The sequence below is a fragment of the Typopeltis vanoorti genome, chromosome 15 (assembly GCF_054136105.1).
Source record: "Typopeltis vanoorti isolate ZY-2024b chromosome 15, IOZ_Tvanoo_1.0, whole genome shotgun sequence".
In the NCBI taxonomy this organism is placed as follows: domain Eukaryota; kingdom Metazoa; phylum Arthropoda; class Arachnida; order Uropygi; family Thelyphonidae; genus Typopeltis; species Typopeltis vanoorti.
Genome location: NC_143563.1, coordinates 97311820 through 97331068, shown reverse-complemented (window position 1 = coordinate 97331068; position 19249 = coordinate 97311820). Strand labels below are relative to the sequence as shown.

Genomic DNA, 19249 nt, shown 5'->3' with positions numbered 1-19249 from the left:
TTTTTATATTCACACGCACGAAGTGGTCGTGTGTACACTATGCTACAAAAAATTACGTAGAACCGTTCCTGGATTTTATTCCAGAACTCTGCACTAAAACATTCATAAAATAATTCACTGGATTGCGACCTGTTCCTGTATTATACACAGAATATTTTATTCTAATTCGATTTCTTTTATGGAAGTAATGTGAGAAAGAAATATTCATTTCATTTAAAAAAATGTGAGGAGTCGTATCGATTTTACTGTACTAAAATCACTTATCTATAAGACAGTGGTCAAAGACGATTTTAATTTCTTGATTGGGGATCGGGACTAGAAGTAAAACAGTTGATCAAAGTTCTGATAAAAAATAGGAGTGAATCGATAGCATCAATGCATTGAATCATATTAAAAACGACGAAAGAACTTGACTTTGTTAGCAAAGCTAATCTGAGGTGGTCACTTGAACAGAATGGGAGAGGAAAGATTAGCAAGTGTTTGACGCCAAGACTAAAGGAAAAGGATCCAGGTGAAGTTGTAATAAAAATGTGTCTTAGAAGACGGAAATATAACCGATTGATTTGGAGGAAAATCGTTAATAAGAAGTTATTAATGATTTAATTTTTATGTAGACTCATCAGTGTAATACTAAAAAAATTTAATAAAATATGTACAATATGATTATACAATAAACATAACATCCAAGCCCATTAAGTTAACAAAAATAGTCATACCGCTGTAAAAAAACTTTTTTTAGATTATCTATCCAGCTTGTAAATGTGCATCTGCAAAAGATTTAGCTGCGCCAAAAAAAAGTTGCAATTGGAGATGTTTATTTTCTCTTAAGCTGTTGCAACATATTCAGAAACCTAAAGATGAATGGATGGTTGCTATCGCTTAACTCTAAGATCATAAGGCCAATGTGTATTCTTCTGACTAGTTTTCTTGCTGGGTTCTTTGTATCGTAACTGATATTTGAACCCAAGAAGGATCACAACGTATAATGAATTTATAAAGGGGGGGGGGGGTTGCCAAAACAAGTGTTAAATTAAAAACCATTAGGAAAAAGAAAACTAGGACGTCCTATAAAGAGATTCAACGATGACTTCTGAGGCCGGAAGAGGTCACTCTAGGCCTAATCCTTGAAAAGTGTGATGATGATAAAGGTGGGGGGGGGGGTTCTACTTGTTAATGGGAATTTGGAATTTTTATGGAGTTACATTTAATCAAGTCGGATTAAAATATCACGAGAAGAAATGAATTCAAGAAACAGTTGACGCTAAGGATAAAGTTAAAAGCTGATAGCTATTTAAAAAAAAACGCATTGTTGAGTGGAAGATTTTCAACTTAATCAGGAAATCGCCATTTTTAAACGAACATTACAAAAATAAACTGAACGAATCGTGAAGAACTCCCATGTGAGAATTAAAGACGATGATTTTCGGAACATGAAATATCTCAGAGGGAACGAAATGAGCGACTTAGAAGACCACAGTGTAGTTTCTGTGAAATTTGGCAAAAAATTAAAAGAAAACCATAATAAGATCAAGGAGAGGAGACAACACGATTTATAACTCCGGCAGGTACAAAACTCTTGGCCACACCTTGGGGGGGGGGAGACATAACACTGGGGAAATACCTGCATCTCCGGTTAGAAGAGTTAGTAAATTAGTCACAGATCTATTTTCTCACATCCACCAAGAAAAGCTACTGATATTAAATTAATAAAATAGGCTTCCTTCTCAAAATCATTACAGCAAGAAGCGGCATTTATGTGGATTCTATTAGAAGAGAGAAAGTAGTTTAGAATGGATTTCTTTCGTTCACGATTTTTTTTTGAAAAAATATGTTTATCATACGATAAATATCTAGCGAAAGCATAATATTAGTGTTAGCTATCGGTGTTCTTATTAATGTAACATTATTAAATTCAAGTTACCATAAAATAATACGGACTACTAAACAAACAAGTGTTCGCCCATGCAAATAGCCTGCTATTTCTCAAAGCTGAAAAAAATCAAAAGCTCGTGACTATTGTTAGCGATAAGTATCAACAATGATAAAAGAAATATTAGGAGTTAATCTTTTTTTTTTCACCTGAGGACTGTTAAATAACAGACTTTAAGCAAACGTTCGTATGGTCCACGGTAGCACGATGGGTAACGTGCTTATTCGCCGAGTGGGAGGACTCGTGTTCGAGCCCAGCCGAAGGAATTTAGGAAATTTATTCCACCTTCTCCCGCTCGGCTGCTGAGTTAGTCGGTCTCAGACCGTGGAGTGAGGTTTTCTCCGGGTACTCCGGTTTCCCCCTCACAGTCAGACAAACCGACCTTGGAACACGGGGAGAGACACAAACACCTACACGCGAATTTCTTGAAAGTTCAATACACCGTTTTTCGGTGTATTGGGTTTTCGAGGAATTCGTAAAGGAACACCTTCACCCGTGGGGGGGGGGGGGGGTCCCTTTCGTTCCACAAGAAACTATTGCTAAAATATTAGGCAGCTATAGTACCTTATTTCTAGACCTAATCAGAACACTACAATATCCTTTTCATAAAAAAAATGCTGCCATCTAGTATCAAAAGAAGAAAGTTTAATCTATGATTACAAAAAACTGTCATTCGCTGGGGAAGAAACGTAGCCTGCTCCAACTCGTGCTGATAAAGTTCCAAGTGTTTGCTTTCCTTATTCATAACATTATTATTGAACTAATAATTTTTGGTGCTGCCACTCATTATTTTTTTTTAACTCCTATATTTAAATTAGAAAAAAATGCGGGAACAGGCCTACAAACACCATATTAATTTCATTGCGTACTCCTGTGGATAGTTGGATACATTTTCATTGGACGTAGTTTATCTACTCGCACAGCAAACTTGGACTGTCGGTAATGATCCAGATCGATGTTCTACCTACACAATATTCGGCACCTCCTCCTTGCGATGTCATTATTACAAGTGGGACTCCATTTCCCAGAAGAAAACGCATTTTCACCTTCAAGTTACCATCCTACTGGTCGAGTTCGACTCGTTTCTAAAATAACGGAGAAATACATTAATAATCAGCCAGCCCTTGCATCATCCATTTTTAATGAGACTCCCACCCACAAAAACAACGTAAAAAGAACTAATTCCCGTTCTGAATAGGTCAAGGATCAGAATACTGAAAACCATCGCTAGGAGGAGGAGGTATCGGATCGAATACTGTGTAGGTAGAACATCGATCTGGATCATTACTGACAGTTTATTATCTTGATTATTTAGAACCTCCAATAAATAAGACGGGGGAATCACACCGGAAAATAAAAATCATTTAACGTGTAAAGCACCATTTCTTCATTAACTTGAAGAAATGGTGCCCTTCTCATCTCACACGATATGGTCACTCTCTGTATTTCACACCGACAACTTCCAATTTTTAAGTGCTTGGTTAGCTTAGATTTCCCTTCATGAAATAGGTTTTCGCCAACTATGTTGGCTGCTCTTCCAATACGATTAAAGCACAGCACGCTCTTTCTTCAATGTCAAAGGGGAGTCATCTCGTGAGTATTCTATTTAAACCACAGACCAATCGCTATTTCTAGTTCTTGTTGTGAATTAAAATATTTTCATCAACATTTGAAATAATATATTGTAATGTTTAATTAATTAAATATTATCACGCGAAAATTCCACCATGTAAGTTTGATAATTTAGAAATGGGGGGGGATATATTGAGCTAATGGACCTTTACCCGTGGAAAAACCACGTCATTTTGTTTGTGTGTATCAGTGATAATTGATGCACACAAACAGCAACAAAACTTCTACCTGAAGCTCAGAATGTTGACACATCCTCAGCTTTAGTTAGAGCATTTGTTGTGGTCGAATGTTTCGGTTGGAATTCCTAAACAGCTAAGATTACGTCTGTAAAGTTCCAATGCGATTGAAAACAGCTCCACCGAAGGCATTAATTTGACCATTCCATGTCAATCACGTGTGTGGAGCCAAGAAATGGCGTCTGTAAACTACTTACAAAAATTTCTATAATGAAACGGCTTTCAGGGGCCATTATCAATTTCTAAATTTGGTAAGGGGGGGGGCAACTTTTACATCGAGGCTTTCAAAGAAGAATAGGTGGTAGAGGAGGATTTCACAACCCAGTGGAAGACCACCATCCCCCCCAATCAGTACTGAATGGTCGAATTGGCTACTTTATATTTTCCCCAATAAGGGAAAATATAGAGTTACAAATTTTCCCTCATTGGGAAAATACAGAATATCCCATGAAGAGCACAGTCCTCACTGGCTACTCTGAGTCTATGAAGTCCATCACGTGTTAGCGACACTCAGGATTGACAAGGTATGCTTTTTCTACATCCTTTATGTTTAGTAAATGCTCAGTACATTAAACAAAAACCTCAGCCATTCCAGCAATAGGAACCACATTATAACCCCCTCCCCCCATACACACACCGAAAACTGCTGAATCAAGCAAAAAATACATTTTCTTATTTTATTTGTGAAATATATAAGGGATTAGATCCTGATTGGTATCTGCCAACACTATAGCATCACTGACTACACATATCACCAAGATGACTGAAGATATATTTCAGCTAACGATAACTCTGATTCCAGGATGAATATTAAAAATCCATCATTTTGTTTGGTAGAGATATTCAAAAGCACATTTGATGCCTAAAGAAATTTCAGCATCAAATCCAATTAAAGAAAGAACGTTGAAAACATCGTCCCTGCCCTCCCCCATTACATGGGCGAGGTCTGCTTCATGATATCCCATGAGAAAACATTTCAATAAGTTAAAAAATTAGGCTAAGCAAGAAGTTGACTACAATTCAGAACCGACTACTTCACTGATATTCTTCTATTAATCAAAGGGGATTTACATTCTCACGTAATAAAAATGTCAGTAAGTAATCCCATCTGAAATGCAACAGACCTTTTCTTTTTTGGATATTTAGAGTACTTAAGTTTGGTAGATCTTGGGAAAGGTGCTCGGAGAAAAACTTTCAGTTATTTTGGGTAAATGGAACATTATACAAAGCAATACATAAGGTGTAAGTCAGCGCTTTACAGATGATGTGATGTAAAATCAGGGATAAATCTCCACTCTTATTCATCATTTATATGGATCACCTTATGAAATAAAGTGGCATCAAACTGATATTAAAATTGAAAATGTCAAACTTAGCTCTTTGCATATGATGTACTCCAAAATACATCCAATGCAATTCTACAGGATTCGCTAACTAAATTGATTTGTTACAGTTTTAACAAATAAAATATCAACTGTATCCTGAATGGTGAACTATAAAACAAGTAAATATTTCAGTATTTAAGCACAGTTTTTAGTGAAGATGGTATGGTGGGGTGAGAATAAGGGAATATAAAGACAGTGTTCAAACCAGTTTTAAGCTATAGATTTGAGAGTTGGTTAAAAATAAAACACTTAACCAGAAATAGGGGCCTGAACACATGTTAACATTCAAGAATAAGCGCCTCAAGTGTTATGATCCCTTACAAAGAATATGAGAGGAAAGGTTAGCCAAACAGGTGTCGGAGGTCAAGATGACAGGAAAAAGACAACAGGGAAGACTACGGTGTAGGTGGATTGAATCGGCCAGAAGTGCCTTAGAAGCAAGCAATATTGGAGTACTCACAAGTAATAGATTGATTTGGAGGAAAATTGTCGATGGGAGATTAATAATAATGTAAACTTAGCCTGTCATAGTAACCTGAACAGCCCTTGAGAGTGCATAGCAGGAAATTGATGATGAATATTTTTTATTTGATGCAACTAAGACAAGAAAAGCACTGAATTAAAAGCCCCACGGCTTTTAATTCAGTAATTAAGGGTTCGGGATTAGCTTGACTACACCCTTTCATTTTATTCATTTATCTTAAAGATACTGAATCTACTAGTACACTAAGAATATTTATCTCAAATATTGATTTATTCATATATCCAACAATGAACAGTTGGATTTCTTTTGATTCCCCCCCCCTCCCACTTGAGATAAATATTCCTGGTGTACAATACATTGGTTATCTTTAAATCAAAATTACATCGACCATTATTTATTTAAACGTTTTCCACACGTCGAGATACACGAACAACAATATTACCAAATAATTAAGGCGTAGAGACGCCCTCTACCGGAATACAAAGAAATTATTCTTCTGAAACTGCAGTACAAAAAAAAAAAAAAGACTGAATTCACGGCATTTGTTTTTTAAGTTAACCATGAAATATTTGAATAACGATATTACGACAAATTAATCTCTCGTCAAAAGAGAAATTTTTTATCAAATGAGCTCCGCCGAAGTTCTCGGTAATCATTAGAGCTATAAGATTTGTTTCTTTATTTTGGACTTGTTATTCACTTGGAGTTGCAAAAAAAAATTAAATTAATTACAGATCACGAACTCATGTCTTCTCATCTTTCTGCTATCAACGTTGATCATGCAAAAAAAGAACCGAAACACACACCGAGTTGTTAGTCCTCTAAATTGAAACATGTTTAGCTACATCTCCCTCACCGACATTTGACCCTGTCTACCATATGTCATTTATTAGAAAACCATGCGGAATCCAAGTCCTCTTCTTTTCCTAGTAATTTTCTTTTATATGCGACGTTGTAAAAGATTAAATCTAAGACGCCTCCTAAGTTCTGTTTCAGAGTGGTTCAAAGTGCAAGTATATTCACTCTTAATAGTTATCTTATATAGCTTTTCCAATTTATCAATTTAATTAAGGTTTGCTGGGTTTTTTTAATATTAGAATTATATACCTTAGGAAATACGCTTAAGCATTTGATTTCACAAAGGACAAAATGTAAAAAAGAATAGTTTACTTAAAAAAAAACGGCCTGCACAATTCGTTGCGGATAGAGACCGTGGTGACATCTGGTGGCAGGTATTGACATATCTGGCATTAAGCTTTCCTGTCCTCATCTTCTCATACCAGTATTATTCACGTTTCGCGCCACTAGATGGCAGACTCTTACGGTAATATATCATTGTCACTGCCCACCTAAAATATGATTGGCTACCGTCTGTACTATCCAGTTTTTGAATTTAGTACACCGTATTTCGTTTACTGGACGCTGTAAGCGGAAGAGTTCAAACGTTGTAGTTTTCTTAATGTACTTGTAACGCAGAAAAGCAAATATTTAAAAAAGGAACGGCATGATATCAAGCATTGTATTTGTTTAAAGAGGATAAATGCTTTGGTTTCACAAGCATTCCCCCCCCCCCTCCCCCAACTTGTTTACGTGTAGTTACTCACTTAAAGTAATCATATTTAACTGATCCAATATCAGAGCGATGACCTTTTCGTGTCGAGTACCCGATCATGTACGCCATGGCTCGATTCTACAGTTTTTAGATTACGATACTCACTTCCAAGAATCACAACCAACTAAAGTACAAAAAATGAAATAAAAAAAATTCATTTGTAGCACTTGAAAACATGTCCTTCCTTATAAGTATTTTGAGTTTTCATGCTTTACATTTAAAATAAATAAATAATTATTATATTATATTTTTGTATTATTAATATAATAAGGTGTTTTATTTAGTAAGATGTTTTTAATATTTTATGAATAATTATTATGATTTTATTAAGAAAAATATCAACCCTTTTTAAGTTTATATTTTGTTGAATATATTAGTGAAAATTTAAAGCAAATTATCTTCTTAAAAAAAATTAATTAAATTTTTCTTGATTCTACCATAACTAACGGATTCGCCATCTTTATTAGCACATCCTTTCTTGAAAGATGAGAATTCTCATTAAATTGCTTGGTTTTATCACTTTCCTTCTATTAATAGGAATCATTATATCTTTCTTTTCATTAATATCAGATGTTTCAATATTCTGCAGTTTACATTTCCCACTATTTAAAAAGCAACAGATTAACTTGGCCTCCACAGAACAGTTCTGTATCGATAACAATACAAGTTATCGATAACTTGTATTGTTATCGATACATTGTTATTATACTGTTATAATATTGTTCCTTAAGTAAGAACAATACTACGATGAAAATCCTTAAATAAAATACTCATCTATGAAGGCTCCATGCGATGAAATGATTGAATTTTAGACTCAGGTATACAAATATTATTCACGAAAAAATGAAAGAGTTTGAAAACAAGAACCAAACCTTGGAGACTCCGAAGAAAACATTTATTGATTCAGCCAAGGAAAGAAAAATCAGAACTCCATGATGGACTCAAAGTCAAATAGGTAGTCTTAGAAAATAAGAAGAAACCATATCGAAAGTTTCTAGCCAGAGAAAAATGCAAGAAAGCGAAGCACTGGTGTAAAAGTAAGTAAACAAAAGGCAGACATCCAGAGGACAAATATCAGAAAGGTGGCAAAATGGCAATTGAAAAAGCTCAGAAGTGAAGGAATGAGTGCATTAAAAGGAATCAGAGATTATAAAGATGACCACGAAACTGGGAAAATTGAAGATAAGGACAGTTTAGATGTCTGGAATAATTAATTTGAAAAACTACGAACTGAAACACTTGGTATATGCAAGAGGTATGGTAGAAAAACTCTCAAAAGCCTGAAATGTGGAAAGGCAGGTGGAGTGGTGATATTCGACCAGAGATGGTGAAATATTAAGTTTTATAATTGCATAATTCAGTAGGGTGAATTCCGGATGATTGGAGCCGCGCTGTCATAATAAAAAGGGAAATAAACAATGTAGGAACAGAGGATTATCCTTACTCCAGGTAAGATTTATGCAGGTGTACTTGAGAAAAGCTAAGAAAATGTGGAAGGAAGCTTAAAAAACATATGGGCTCGGACCAAACGCAGTTGTCAGGATCAGATTTTCACTTTAAAAATAAAAAAAAAAAACAGTTGAGTAATGGAAATATAACAAGGATTACGACAAATACATTTCTCTGATATTTCAAGTTCCTTAGAACGAGAGTTTTTGCTCTTTTGAGGTGTCTGCCTGGTCTCTGAAGAGAACCAACCAGTTCGAAACAGCTGTCAGGCCAGTGAATCTTTATGAAAATGACACTTGGAAGCCTTTTGGCTCCTTACTTTAGTAACAAGGATCTGTATTTAAGGGATGTAGATTTGGAAAAGACATACGACAGGGTGCCCAGAGAAAAGCTGTTCAAAACGCTTCAATTATATGATGTAAATGAGATTATAGAGAGTAATGCAATACACGTAAGTATTATTTCGGGTATTGTAATGCAAATGCTGACTGAACAGCAAATCAGTATTTATAATTCAAGGGGGTAAAGGAAGATGGTCTGATGTAAAATCAAGTGTGACGCAAGGGTTAACACTACCTGCTCATCTGTATGGATTACATGATGAAGAAAGTGACATTAAACCTGATATCAAAATTGGAAATGTTATTTAAATTAAGGGGATATTAAATCCCACATAGTTTTAAAACCGAATAAGAAACTCAAAGATTGCAATCAGAGAGTTTCATGCCGAGTATAGTAAACTATAAAGTATCGGCGATCACTAGCGTGAGCTAATGCAAGTGACCCTAGTACATAGTACAATACCGGAGAACTCGCACTAAAGATGGTAAAGTTCAGATCGCTATTCTTAGGTATTTCCCATAATGTAAAAACACATTTCCTAGGAAATGTATGCTGTTTTTACATTATGGTGGGAGGTCACTACCCAGACCAGTTTCATCAGTGAGTAGCTAAACCATAATACCAAAGTGTATAGCGAAAATAACTTATATACTCTGCTATACGAGTTTCCAACCATTAAGTTACTTAAATATAAAGAGCGAGCTAATAAGCTTCATTTCGGCGATATAAACATTATTGGAAATATACATTGGAAATGTTAATCTCAGCTCAAAATGATGCTGTACGTTTAAATAAATTTGATACATTTGCAATGGATTGCATAAATCGGATAACGTACACGTTGATTAAATGCTGTAATAAATTTGATATGAAAACAGAAAAGACAAAAATAATGAAATTAGAAAGAAACATTGAAAACATCAACTGCGTCCTCAGTACAACAAGATAGGTTAGAAATAACGCTGAAGACCACAGATGAGCATAGTTCTGCAAAAGAATGGCAATGAAAAGGTGGCATCAATAGCAACATCATATTGAAAATGAGGATGTCTAGAAAGAACTTGATACTGTTGTCATTCAGGAATGTGTGAACAAAGCTGATGTCAGATGCACAAAGACGAATGATCATTGTTTAGAAAACAATTAACAGGTTGAACACGCTTATCAGCATTATTAAAGACGGAAGCCCAATTTTTGACTCTTGTAAGAGGAGTTGACGAGAAAATATCAGTAACAATGCAGAGATTGTCTGAAACTTATAGACAACAGTGACATTTTGAAAATAGTTCAATTGCGTAAGTACTTAATTATACGATTATTATTTGGAGAATTAAAATGAAAATAAAAGCTATTTTGGTAGAAAATTTGAACAAGAAGAAAGTTACTGAAAATACTTTTTTTTTTTTAATTTGCCCTCGAAATAATTTCTTTAAACTCAACAGAATAAGTTCGATCGAATTATGATCACCAGCTTATTCTCGGAACTTTCCCCCAAATTAGACGAAATTCTGTTCGAAATTAAAGGCAGCAAAAGGGGGGGGGGGGATTCAAAATAAAGCGATGCAAACGTCGAAGACAATTCTCAAGGAATCTCAATCTGGAGTCTCAAGAAATCAACTCAAGTTAAATTTCGTTTGAAGTTCAGTCATAAAAATCGTAACTTTCATCTTCATTTCTGTTTGGTGAAAATGTTCTCCTTTTTTTAACGGGGAATGGGGGGGGGGATTATGCATGGATGCGAATGCCTTTGTAAAGTGCGAGATCACCTCCTAAAAACAGAGAGATAGAGAACTAAAATGCCTTGAAAGCTTTGTTTTTGCCCCACGATGAGTCTCTTGACTCCACGGAGGTCTGCTGATAATAATAATCTAACCTATCAGATACTTAACCTATAAATTTCCAGTTATTTGTCAGATAATTCAATTGGCTCATTAGCCTACCCATTACGTTTCATTTAATTTTTTAACGTTTTTATTCAATTTCTTAAACTATTATTATTCTCATTAGAGGATTATTTTGTAGACACTAGGCTAATCAGAAGGGTAGTCTTTCCCACGACTAACTAATTCAGCCTTTTTTTTTAAAATCAATGCCTCGCAACCACTGAATAATCAGTACGATTCTGGTTGTGTGACATTTTACGTTTGAAAATTCATCAGCAATTAATGTACCTTAAAGATTAATATTTAGTTTATCGGAAATTCCGAAACTGTAAATTTATTTTTGCAACACAAATTAGAGCAATACTAAGAAATCTTTTACCTTATTGTGATCATGGCTTGTGACAATATTTCTTTCTGATGATTCCATGTATTCCACAATTTTTCTTGGATAAAAGATGTATAAACCTGGGGGGAAAAGCGACGTATCAGTTGAATTACCTTAGAGCATTACAATGTTTAAAGAATTGTACACATAGTCAGGAATTCAGCTTTCTGAACAAAAATATAATATTGTTGTCAAATTCTCATCACGATATTTTTTGGCACCAGGTGCAGATGAAATCCCAGCAGAGTTGATTAAGGCTACAGGGGATGGAGGGATAAGAGTGTTTCATAAATTGATTACAAGGATATGGGACACAGGATCATGGCCTAGAGAGTGGAAGAAGAAGTATGTTTTCATACCACTACACAAGAAAAGAAATAAGAAGGCATGCAAGAATTATAGAACTATTAGTTTGATATCTCATGCAGGCAAAATTTTATTGAAGATCATGCTAAATAGGATTGAGGCCAAAGTTGAGGCAGAGATGCCCGAGGAACAAGCAGGTTTTAGGAAAAATAAGAGCACCAAAGATCCTTTGCTTTAGACAAATCATAGAAAAATATAAGGAATTCAGACTCCCTCTGGTAATGTGTTTCTTAGACTACTCTAAAGCTTTTGACTGTGTTGAGCATGTGAAACTGTGGGAAGTAATGAAAAGAATGGGTTTTCCTCAACACACTATCAGGTTGATAGCCAACTTGTATAAGGAGCAAGAAGCAACAGTAAGAACAGGTGTTGGATTGACTGATTGGCTTCAGGTTGGAAAAGGAGTAAGACAAGGATGTTTACTTTCTCCTCACTTGTTTAGTATATAGCCGAGGACATCATGAGTGAAGCATTGGATGAGCTCAGGACAGAAATTAGGATAGGAGGTAGATTGATCAGGAATCTGAGGTATGCTAATGACACTGTACTCCTTTGTAATGACATGGAAGAACTGGGGCTAATTCTTGACAAAGTTTACAAGATCAGTAATAACAGACGACTTCAACTCAATCTTGGCAAGGCAAGGATTATGGTTCTCAAAGGAAATACAAACAGAGAGAAGCTCTTGAGAAACAAGTTTACCTTAATGGAAAAAGAACTGAGGAAGTCAGCAAGTTTGAGTACCTGGGATCCATTATTAATGTGAAGAATTGCTGTTCAGAAGATGTCAGAAAATGGTTGGGAATGGCTAAAACAACAGATCAGAGACTCGTCTAAAATCCGGAAGGATGGATGTGAGACTTGGAACCTAAAGAAGTCAGATAAGAAAAGGATATCTGTTTTTGAGATGTGGTATGAGTTGTTGAGGATATCATATACGGAAAGGCGTACAAATGGATGGGTGTTAGAAAAGATCAGTAGAACTTTAAGGCTCCTTAAGGATAGAAGAAAGTTAAAATATTTTGGACACATTGAAAGGACGACTTCTCAGAACAGTAATAGAAGGTAAAGTTCCTGGAAAAAGAGGAAGGGGTAGATAGACCATCAATGAGATGGATGGTGTGTGTGGAGCAACTGATCTTCAGAGAGTTTAAGTCTCCAGAAAAGCAAACAACAGGACAACATGGCGAGGCCTGGTGTGGCACATCACTGAGCATCGGAGTGACCATACGGCATCTGAGGATGTCAGTGAAGATATTTTTGGCACGCTTTGGGTCCAAGACTTAGAAAAAAAATTTGCTGTCCAACAAATGACACGAAACCTTTTTTTTTTTTTTTTTTTTTATGAAATAGAATGCAAAATTTCGCGGATTTCTAAGCTTGGAAATGGATTTGATCTCATCTCATCTTCCTTTTACCTTGCGGTGTCGAGGGTACGGATTTGATTAAATCGACAAAATTGAATCAAACTATAAAACAAAAGTGAAGACCATCCTTACAAAAATATTGCTTAAGTTCGCTAACATGTGTGTGTGGGGAAGGCAGGAGTTTGTGACGTGTAAAGACCTCTTGCGGCACCTGTCTTCATAAATACTTTTTAAAAAAAATCCATTTAGATTTAAATGCTAGGGAGATGAATTTATCCCGGTGTTAGTCCCCATTGCTTGCTTGGAGATTGTCTGAAATTGTTTGAAAAAGGCGCCTTGTTTGTTCTCTAGAGCATGATTTTCGGACTATGTAAAAATAAATAAAAAAAATACAAGAAATATATGAAATTAATAAATAAAAAAAAATAGAAAAAATATACTTTAACCCACTCCAGGTATTAACGTACTATAGGTTTACACAAAATCTTTTCGTGAGTGGGAGAAAGATAAATAAAAAATGATGTCAGTTACAAATTATAAGGTCTTTCCGGAATAAATCTAACCGAGACATCCACTTTTATTAAACTTGAGTCGTAAATTTTATTCATGTTATTACTTAAATTTTCCACTCAATAGACCGTGGGTTCGCATCCTATTAATAGCATGGATGTCTGTGATGTTTTTTAGGTGAGAAATGAATGTCATCATTCAGTTCGAGACCACCACTCTGCTTTAAAATATTCAAACAGATTGTTTGTTTAGAGGCCTTGAAGTGACTTGAAAAAAGTATCAAAAATTGTAGAGCAGGGCGTCTGGATTATGTAACATTTGGCCTACCACCCAAGGGACTGATAATAATGTACTATAGACTTACAACCTTTTATCTATGGGATTCATTTGCTTTTTGAGACGTTATCTTTTATCAATAAATAAATTTTTTTAAATGTTCTCTTTTTTTTTGGGGGGGGGGGTAATTGCAATTCGATAAGTCGTGTGAAGTTAAGTTAATATGATTCAAATCAACCACCAAGATTTCACTTATTGGGCATTTCAGAAATTTCGGGACAAATGAAGTTCTGTTGAATGACTACCTCAGGCCGACCTGGGAGTATGAAGATGAAGGCATTAAATGAGGGGCCTTATTCATGTCCTGATTAGTCGCCTGATGTAAAAATTAAAGCACAACGATTGCAAGTCTGATGCTCTCTTAGAGCAGTAACTTTATCCTAATTTAAGATATGGAACAAATAAATGGTAAACTGAGTGCATTATCCTACTCAACTTTCCTCCACGGACAAGACTACAAGAATGTTGCCACTAGGAGACACCCAACAGTTGTGTTTCCACTACAGAAAACAGCGCTTTTCTGTAACAGAAGTACAAATGTCTGATCAGCAGACTCGCATCAATTTTTTTTTGTTTTTTACTACTCAGCAGTGGCGGCTCGTGGCTTGAAATCGTGGGGATGCTGCAACTTTCGAAATATACATACACACTGTAAGTACAGCGTATACGTGTTTGGATAAAATATCAAACTTATGGTAAAAATTAAAAAAAATTAAACATGAAAAAATGTTGTTTATTATCGATAAAATTATACAGTTTGATATAATTCAAAATTACTTAAAAATAAAATCCAGTATCACAACCCCAATAATGTTCTAAAATAAAAACTATAACAAATGTAGTCTTTAATTGTAATGTCCAAATATTTAAAGAGAAGGAGTAAACACGATAAGCACTATGAACACTCTACCACTGGCGCAAACTGCATACAAAGAACAGTGGAACTGCGCGATGGACAGTGCCGCATTACGCTAATATCTCACTCTGACGCTGCAGTTCCGCAGTGCCTATGTACGAGCCGCCCCTGGATAAGAACACTTCACATAGAACAGAAAGATTAGCATTAACTGAGGGAAAAAATAAAGTGGACATGCTTAGTATCCATTGGAAAGAAGAATATAATCTTAACTTAAAAATAAGAAAAACTTCCTACTTCAGTAGAAAATATAACAAAGATGGAGAGGGGTTCCCCCGACACTTTTCAAGAATAATAAGTATTGGACTGAAGATAAAGAAAAGATAATCATTTGAATATAATAGAAGTCTGGGCTCCGGATAAACCGCATGTTAATCTTCACGGAGTGTGATTTTCATGATCGACAAATTCGGTGTGGATAAAAGAAAAGGAGAAGAAAGGGATGTTAGAATTCTGTTAAAAATCTTTGTTCATAGCGGGAAAAAAAAGTTTGCACGGGTCTGCTGATAGTTGTAAGAACCATTATAAAGGGTTCTTCACGTTCTACACAGGATTTGAACCGAGGAATATCATCCATTCGAGTCACGGAAGCTTATAGTAAGAATACAGACTACATACTAATAGGTAAGTACAGCAACAGATTTAAAACGTGCAAATAAAATTACAAGTCAGATCATGAATAATTTCTTCCATCCAATATACAATCAAATTTTATAAAGCTGTTGTAGAAATGTTATTTTTTATATAAATTGAAAGATTACATATATTTAGAACAAAAATTACGGAATACTCTAAAAAAATGAAATAGAAAATATTAAATATTAAGCAAATTATGGAAACAATTTAATAAATGTTCGCTCATCTTTGGAAAATGATGCTGGGAATGAAACCTAAAGCAAACATGGATAACAAAGGAAATCCCGGAAGTCTAAGCAGGTTTAATGGCTATCTAATAATACCTTTTAAACCAAATATCTATAAGGTCCACCAAACTGAAAAATCTTCAAGAATAATTCAAGCTTTTATAAAAAGAAATAGGCTTGTTGGAAAAATATAAATGATTAATGTTACACACAATAAATGTTTCCTCATATACTACAGAACAGAATACAAGATAGAGGATACAAATACAAAATTCCAGTTAACAAATCTTTTTTTTTTACAATTATAAAATCGCAGAAACATACTGGAAAATGAATAGACCTTGAAATACTCTAGTTTCACTGATGCCAGACATTTAAATCGAGAAATAGAACAATATTGTTCTATTTATCGAATATTCCATATTAATGAAGGATTATTAAGAGTACAAAGGATTCTGTCTTTTCAAAAACAAATAAACGAATACGTAAAAATAAATAAATAATGCACTAAAAATTAAATCCAAATCGTAGTGATGTACAATTATTCACTTTTTCTGTGTCTGTTCAATATGTACACAGAACAAATGATCAAATTAATCTCTTGATAAAGGTAATAAGATTAACCACGTGACATGGGAATATGGTTTTGTCTTCATCACTGAAACTCAAGGACAGTTAAAAACATAATGAAGCCTCAAGGAGAATGGTCCAACTATGAAAGAGAAATGAATAATAAATCTCTCAATCCAAGGAGAATAGTGAATGCAAACAAATTTGTACATCTGGACGACTCTTATAGAAGATAGAAGCAGCTTAGGACGCAGAAAGGGATTTGGTTGAACTAATCAAATGAAATAGATTGAATAATAAAATTATTTCAATACAACTAAAAATTAATCTATCAGTTCAATGTGGAATATCATTAAGAAAGAAAAATGTAGTTACGTTGATTTGAATAGAAGCAAAACTAAGGCTATGACGCCAGCGTATTTCTGTCTATGGTGTGATGACATTCATTTCATGGATATCACCACCGCATCACGTGTTTACATCCGCCAATTTGTTCGTTTATGCAACTGAAATTTTGTTGCGGTATTGTAATGTCTTGGGTATTGAGCAATTCTGCAAATATCATGGAGACATCAAACACAACCGCACACTCCATCGCCAAGAACACTCGGATATAGGCGGGACTTTGAGACCAACCTTGAACATAAGGAAAAAAACAACAACAAAAAAATTTTTTTCTTTCTGCTTCTAAAATCCTGTACATGGCACTTAAAGGCATTAATACAAACATTCCTTCGCTCAGATTATTCTGAAACCGCACGAGATGGCATGACCATGTCTACCGCACTTACCAAAAAACAGGATTTCAGTATAAGGAAATCCATTTTTCCTTATTGGATTCAAAGAAAAGAATCCCACCTGACATGTTAGGCAACTCGAGGAATTGCTCTTAGCGAATGATCTGTTGCTGACGAAGAAAGAACAAACGAAAATGAAATAAAAGGCAAAGTGTACACCTAAACGCAAGGTTGCAGAATTAAATGGTTCCATAACTATGTCATTGAATGCTTTGGGGTGTTTAACTGCTAGGAAACTCACTGTCTGTGGCTTGAAACGCCAAGACGCCTCTCTTCACATTTTCGATGTCTCACGTGAGAGGCAATCACTCTCACTGCTCATTGGAGGCCTAAAGTGGCCGCAAAATAAGGTCCCTGTTTGGTCTCTAGAGGACGGTCTCCAGAGTAGCTAATCCTTGAGTCCAAACAAGAATTAAATGTACTATGTTATGATTACAAAAATTACTAATTACTAATAATAATAATTATATATTATTAAATTAATAATAATTCTCCTGCTTTTACTTTTTCATTATCAATTAAGGGACTAATGGAAAAATAATAGCAAGATTATTATTTCTTTTGTGCACAGTTTTATATTTCTTTATAATCCCTAATCATTGCAAAGTTGTAAATTGAAAAATTCCACATAATATTATCTGAGACCTCCACGGAGTCAAAGACTCATCGAAGGAGGCGATACAATATTCAAACCAGCTGTCTCATGCCTTCCCTTAAACTCATTCACACTAGATGCACTCACTACGCAAACTATTCCACTCACTGCTCTGTGAGAGAAAAACCTAGCTCTTACCCCTTTCTTGACTGTGAACAAACTTAACTTCCACGGATGCCCCCTTGTTCTCTCCCCACCTTCATATGACAACAAATATAACGAAAAATTTCATCAGATGATATCCTATAACACCCATTCAAAAACGTTTATGCACCCTTATCACATCACCCCTCTTCCTCCTGTTAACCAAAATCTGCAATCCACATACTCGCAATCTATCCACATAATCTAAATCCCATAATCCGGATATAACCTTTGCAACTCTTCTTTGCACCCTTTCGGTGGCTTCTTTATCCCCTTGGAATCGGGGAGACCAAATCTGCGCACAATAATGCAAGTGCTGTCTTATCAAGGCCTTATAAAGAGGTAAAAGGACTTCCTTATCCTTACGTGACAAAGTTCGCTTCAACATCGCAATTATCTTCTGAGTTGTGTTTGCAACTTTTGTTATGTGATCTTTGAACTTCAAATTCTTATCCACGATTTATAACTTCATCAGTTTCTTGTAGCATAAACCCGCTAATATGTGCTGGAAATCTCATCACGCCAAAGTTCATAGCTTACTAACATTAAACTGATAACCATTTTTGTTTGCCCAGATTTCCAGCTTATTCAAATCATTTTGTAATTGCTGAATATCTTCGCATTATCAGCAAACAATTGCAAATCTGATAATAGACCCTGCTTGATGTCATTAATGTATAGAGTGAACAATAATGGCCCAAGGACTGAACCCTGAGGTACACACCACTGGTTACCTTAAATCTGGCAGATCCACACCCACTGTATACCACCTTTTGATATCTGTCTCTCAACCATTCACTGATCCAAGTCAATAGATTGCATTCCGATCGCATATTCTCCAGATAACGCAACAGCCTGTCGTGTGGTATCCTATCAAATGCCTTAGCAAAATCCAACATTATCATACTGTATCAATTCCCTTTATCCAACTCGGCCGTAACATTGTTATAAAATATACTCAAATTTCTAAAACATGACCTTCCTTTAGTAAACCCATGCTTCTCCTTGCAGAGCATAGAATGCTTGTCTACCCATTTCTGTATGCAAGTTTTTACCAACTTCTCTAAAATCTCAGAGATACTGGTGTGGTAGTGAAGGAATGGAACTATCATGCATTCCTTCCATTGCCGTGATATCATTCCTGAGCTGAGACTCAAATTATACAAGCATGTGAAAGGCTTAGCCAATTCGCTTGAACATTCCTTTAGCAAATGGGCTGATCTGTCCCTATTCACAAATTTTTTTCCAAGTTGTTATACAACAGCTCTTCAACCTCATTTTCATGTGTGTGCGTGTATCACACACACGAATGGCTTTGTGGGTGTGATGTCAATATATCTGTCAATATCAGCATTGTAGTGGTGACTCAAGTTTGCTAATCTAGAAG

The 19249-nt window shown here is 35.3% G+C and overlaps 1 protein-coding gene across 1 annotated transcript in view; it reads right to left on the bottom strand.

Annotated features, from left to right (window-relative positions):
• Window positions 1–19249, bottom strand: part of LOC150099014 (homeobox protein Hox-D4a-like) — a 187173-nt gene that overhangs the window by 21257 nt on the left and 146667 nt on the right. Inside the window, exon 4 of the mRNA XM_090405792.1 lies at window positions 11333–11418. The gene's annotated coding sequence lies outside the window, so the exon portion shown is untranslated. The remainder of the gene's footprint in view (window positions 1–11332; window positions 11419–19249) is intronic.